Here is a 6,423-nt window from a genome sequence, read left to right on the forward strand (position 1 = left end):
CCCCCCGATGAACGGTGTCCTCATTACCATTTGTAATGTTCCTGTTAGGAAGCGGCAGTATTAGACATATTAATGTGTTTGGTTCTCCTTTAATTTATTATTCTCTCCCCACTTTAATGAGATCTGCTCTACAGCCCATAAAATAATTGTTATGGTAAACTGACTTTTTAAAATTAGCTACACACCAGTTGGTCTAGAAATCTATTCCTCTGGACTATTCATGCACAAAATACCTTTGTGTGAAGCTCTTTCCAAATGTGTAATGACTGGAGTAAGTCCAGAAGTTTGCCTGCAGAGTCTCTCTGCATGATTGCCATTGCAAGCAGTCTTACAGTTTCTTTTCCCAACAAAGTTATGGTCAGAGTTACTGCAATGTAGAAATGCTGACACTGCTTTTGGCCTTAGCAATGAAAACCATAGTGCTTCTTCATATGAAATTAAAGCACTTTTCTATTAAAAAAAAAGAGCTGTTCCAAATTCCCCATTCTACCCTGCTAGATCATGACTTTGTTACAGAATTTTTACGAGAAATCTCAGAAGGGGAAAAAAATTTCCAGATTTGCTGATTCTCCCTACAGTCTTAGTAAGATATTTCAGTGTGATACAACACTGCTATATGCCCCCCAGACCATGTGTCCCACTGAGACAGTTATTCTAGCCCAATGATTTCCTGCTGGGAGTGTCAGTTGAGTTCACAAACACTGTTTACCAACAATACTTTCTAATCAGCCCTAGGAAAAATTATTTTCCATGCCCAGAAAGTAGTGCATTGGGAAAAAAATCCCCGAAACCTAAGGCAACTGAGCTATATTATATTTTAGGGGATACATAAAATAGAGATTGTGAAGAAAGTTTAATGATCAAGGCATGCCAATAGGCAAACTTCATGAGATATATATATATATACCATATGGAACCGTCTGTATGCAGTTGTGTTGTCACTCATCAAAATATGATTGCTTCTCTGAATGAGAACTGGAGCAAGAACGTAGAGCTGGTTTTATACCCCAGTGAGGGAGAAAAAAAAAAATCTCTTTCCACAGCAGCTCACACTTGCTCTTCAGCTCTTACAATAAGTTTTGTAAAAGACAGTGGCTGCAGACAAACAGGCAGTTGATCTCGCTGAGGCCTCATCAGTCCTCCTAAGTGGCTGAGCATTTTGACTTTACTGCCTGACAGCTCTACTTTCCTTTCTTTTCTCAGCAGAGGAATTTTTAGACAGGAGTTGTGACTGAAGATGGTACAGTGAGTTGGAGTAGTCTGCTAATGCTTCCAGAGCTTCGGTGTCTGTAAGGTTCTACGTTCTTGGCAGGACAGAAACTCTTAGCATCCTTTCCCCGGTTTGTTTTTTTTTGTTTGTTTGTTTTTCCTTTTTCTTTTTCTTTCCTTTTTTTTTTTTTTGTTTGGTTTTTTCTGTAATAAAGACCAGGAGTATATGTCTGAATTGAACAAATCTTAATCCTTGTTATAACCCGCTCAGAAAAGAATCAAACCTTATACTTATATACTACACATGCACACTAAATCACAAGGCTTAGATCCTGGCTCATAGGACTGTTGCAACATTTTATGACATCACATGACATATGGTGTTTCTGCATCTGGAAGCAAGGACCTGAACCCACCCAAGAAAGTGCATAAAATGTTAGAATATAGAGCTGTAGATCATTTCATACCTGGGTATCTCATACTGGTCTATATGTATAAACAAGATGAAGAGCAAAAAGAGAGGAAATCATCCAATTTGTTAAACAAGGCGCTCTCCTGGCATCCATCTCTTTCAGCAATGTAAGACTGAACAAATGTTTTAGCTTTAACTCCATTCCTGCTGAAAAGGAAAAGACAGAACAGAGAGTGAAATGAGAAATGTGTTCCTGAAAGAGAACCCTTCATTATGCCCCTTCATAATTCAGGTACAGTTGGATTGTCTGGACTGCTTTATCAGGGTGTGTTTCAGGGATGTACCATCTGGCAGAACTGGTCCAGGGAAATCCCTTTAGTTCTTGTTGAAACAATTAGTAGAGATAAGGGTAAGGATCAACATTACCCCACCACTGTAGCAACATGATCTACAGCAAATAAAATTTTTCCTTACCTTCCTGAATCTGTGAACAACATAGCAACAACATTTCCTAAATTGCACCATTTTTACATCAAAAATCCATAAGCATTATGCATTTCCTATCAATCAGAGAATGTAATAGACACCCTAATAAAGACTTGGCTCTCCTTTCTATAAAAAATTGAACTTGCCTGTGATTTTTCTCTCAAAAAACCAAAAATAATGGATTTATGTTATAGCAAAAATAAACTGGTGTTTAACTGTTTAGTTATATATATTTTTTTTTTTCTGTGAATCTGCTTCTCTCCAAAAGAGCAGAAATTTAAAATCAGAGCAAAAGGCATTTCAGAGGTGAAAGTGTTAAACATTTTATCCAATACTTAAAAAAACAACCCACTCCAAACCCAAGGAAAGAAAAAAACATGACCACACAAGAAAAAAACCTACCATACCAAAAAATCCGAAGAAGTTATTTGGAAATGCTCTCCCAATAGGATGAAGATTAACAAACTACTACGACAACAGCCCTAGAGAAACATTTGGTTACTGGGAAATATTCAGGGGGGAAAAAAAAAAAAAAAAAAAGGCAAACATAATAAGATTACCCAAACTGTCAATAAACATAAATATGCAGCAGTCTTACCAAACAAGACACAAATCACATCAGTAAACCTCTAGTAACACCATTCAATGACTGTAATCTATCATCATACTTTTAAAAACTGCCTTAAAAATGAAACTCAAATGAGTCAGGATTTTTATCATCTTCAGGCAATGAAAGAATTGGCAAAGTGACTCAATGAGACACTTGAAATTTTTTTCATTTGAATTGCCTTAGCCTTGAAAGTTGTTTAAATGTATAGAGTATCTGTCTTCTCTGAAAATCTTAATGTCAAAATGTTATGATTGGGAAAAAAGCCCATCTTCAATGCACTCAAAAAGTCTGTTGAGATATATAAAATATATTAAATATTCAACTGTAAGTAAACATAATTTAAACTCATTTAAACTGGAGGTGCTCCTCTCCCCTCTGAGGCAAGGAACCTTTCTTCATTTAGTATAAAAGTGGCTGATCCATCAAATTTATTGTATAGTCAATCAGCCCAAGTTTAGTTCCAGATGCGATCTTTTGCTCCATAGGTATATCATAGGGGATATAGGAAGAGGGCTTACGAAAAATGGAAGCAAATCTATGCTAAGCTTCAATATCTTCTTCTTGAAGAAAAAAAATGTTTCATTTTCCAAAGGTGCAATTTTTTTTGTTTGTTTGTTTTTGTGCGTGTTTTTCAACATGCACAATCCATCTACATTAAGTTTACTGTAATATTAACAAGACAACTCGATAAAAAGGAATAGGAATTTTTGGCACAGTTGAGTTAGTAGTACTACAGTGACTGTGCCTTTTGAACAGCTATGTTAACCAAAAAGTTAATCCTTGTTCTAAAAGGTAAGTTCAGGAAATAACATTTAAAAAAATTCTTAAAGAATTTTGGAGAGCTGAGTCAGTCATAATACCTCAAAGCAGTAATAGCTAGACCTTTGCTTATATCTACACAGACATACCATTAAGTGATTAAGCTCTGGCTTTTTCTTGACACAGATCAAGCATCAAAAATGTATTGTATGTAGATGTTCTATCACAGATTTGTTAATCTATGTAGATGACCTGTGATATTCTGCAGTTAACAGTGCAGTTCCCCTGTAGCACATTCTATTTGTGCTGTAAATTTCTGTCACATCCTCTGAGGATATTTTAAAGTTAGAAACAAAGAAATATATACAGAGAAATTTAAAATGAATAAATACTTAGGGAGAAAAACAGACTTGTTAAATACTTAGGGGAAGGTTTTCAATTCCTTTGAAATGCTTGTATTTGGAAGTCCTTTCACTCACTGCTGGTTTTGGTCCTAGGAGGATGGACAGGAAAGGAAAAGAAATGTTATTTACAAACACTTTTATTTATTACTTATGAGAAACAGACTCACCACTGTATAACAGCAATATTTAATGGAGAGTAGTATACAGAGAATAGAATTTAATTTTTTTTGTGTAGCCACAAAAGAAGGAAAACTCTGAAAGTCAATATGGTGTCTGCTGGAGTAAGCAGTTAATGATTTATTTTATTATTTAGGAAGCATTTTGTTTCTTCTTCTGTGAACTCACTTTATATTTTGCAGAGTGTACAAAGTGAGTCAAATGTTTCTAGCCATGCCAACAAACTAATAAAGACAAACTAGAACATAGTTCCTTCAGGGTTTCGAGACACCATTTTGTGGAATTTCTATGAAGCCTTTAAGAAGATGTTATTAGGATGAGGATTAAAGGCTACTGCGGATAATGTGCTATTTAGGAGATAAAACCCTAGAGAGGGAAAAAAGGATCCATTGTCAGACTGGAAATAGGCTTACACTGGGCATTATTAGCACTAGCATTATATACTTGAATGGACAAGATGATAAACAATCTGATGCCTATATCTGAGGTACACATGCAGACTGTTAAGACTATTGTACAGTCATATTCAAGGAAAGAACTGGAAGTGATACATTATTTTTCAAAGGAACTAGCCAAGTATGAAAAACAGTAGAAACCTAATTGAAACCTGTTGTGGTTTGAACTTGGACAGTAGCCAATCACCACACAGCTGGTTGTTAAGCAAAATTGGGGAGTGACAAAGGAGAATTCGTAGATTGAATTTTAAAAAGTTCAGTGACGGTAACAAAACAACAGTAACAATAGAAAGTCCAAACAGGTAATACGCAATGCTGTTGCTCACCACCTGGCAACCAATACACAGCCCACTCCCAGCAGCAATCCTGCCACAAGAACCCACCTCCTTTATATACTGAGCATGACATCACATGATATGGAATACTCCAATGGTCAATCCGGGCCAGCCCTCCAGCTGTGCTCCCTCTCAGCTCAAGGAAATTTAACTCTATCCTGGCTGAAACCGGGACAAAACCATAAACTTGTTAAGTCAGTTTAATGAAATACATTGAGTTGTATGCTTATATCCTCAGAGAAGAATATAAAAAGCGAGAACATCAACAGAAGCTGATGAAATCAGAAAAATGAGGAGGAGATTCAGTGAATAAAAGATGAGATATGTTATAGGCAAAATTCATCCTAAGGAATAATTTTACTTGAATTACCCATACATGTTTCTGGGTTCTAAATTAACTGTAGCCACTGAGGCTAAACACCTTAGAAACTCACTAGAAACATATGTTCAGTTTGCCATATAGAATTTCTTTTCTTTTCTTTTCTTTTTCTTTTCTTTTCTTTTCTTTTCTTTTCTTTTCTTTTCTTTTCTTTTCTTTTCTTTTCTTTTCTTTTCTTTTCTTTTCTTTTCTTTTCTTTTCTTTTCTTTTCTTTTCTTTTCTTTTCTTTTCTTTTCTTTTCTTTTCTTTTCTTTTCTTTTCTTTTCTTTTCTTTTCTTTTCTTTTCTTTTCTTTTCTTTTCTTTTCTTTTCTTTTCTTTTCTTTTCTTTTCTTTTCTTTTCTTTTCTTTTCTTTTCTTTTCTTTTCTTTTCTTTTCTTTTCTTTTCTTTTCTTTTCTTTTCTTTTCTTTTCTTTTCTTTTCTTTTCTTTTCTTTTCTTTTCTTTTCTTTTCTTTTCTTTTCTTTTCTTTTCTTTTCTTTTCTTTTCTTTTCTTTTCTTTTCTTTTCTTTTCTTTTCTTTTCTTTTCTTTTCTTTTCTTTTCTTTTCTTTTCTTTTCTTTTCTTTTCTTTTCTTTTCTTTTCTTTTCTTTTCTTTTCTTTTCTTTTCTTTTCTTTTCTTTTCTTTTCTTTTCTTTTCTTTTCTTTTCTTTTCTTTTCTTTTCTTTTCTTTTCTTTTCTTTTCTTTTCTTTTCTTTTCTTTTCTTTTCTTTTCTTTTCTTTTCTTTTCTTTTCTTTTCTTTTCTTTTCTTTTCTTTTCTTTTCTTTTCTTTTCTTTTCTTTTCTTTTCTTTTCTTTTCTTTTCTTTTCTTTTCTTTTCTTTTCTTTTCTTTTCTTTTCTTTTCTTTTCTTTTCTTTTCTTTTCTTTTCTTTTCTTTTCTTTTCTTTTCTTTTCTTTTCTTTTCTTTTCTTTTCTTTTCTTTTCTTTTCTTTTCTTTTCTTTTCTTTTCTTTTCTTTTCTTTTCTTTTCTTTTCTTTTCTTTTCTTTTCTTTTCTTTTCTTTTCTTTTCTTTTCTTTTCTTTTCTTTTCTTTTCTTTTCTTTTCTTTTCTTTTCTTTTCTTTTCTTTTCTTTTCTTTTCTTTTCTTTTCTTTTCTTTTCTTTTCTTTTCTTTTCTTTTCTTTTCTTTTCTTTTCTTTTCTTTTCTTTTCTTTTCTTTTCTTTTCTTTTCTTTTCTTTTCTTTTCTTTTCTTTTCTTTTCT

The sequence above is a fragment of the Athene cunicularia genome (assembly GCF_003259725.1).
Source record: "Athene cunicularia isolate RWA chromosome 1 unlocalized genomic scaffold, athCun1 chr1_part1, whole genome shotgun sequence".
NCBI lineage: Eukaryota > Metazoa > Chordata > Aves > Strigiformes > Strigidae > Athene > Athene cunicularia.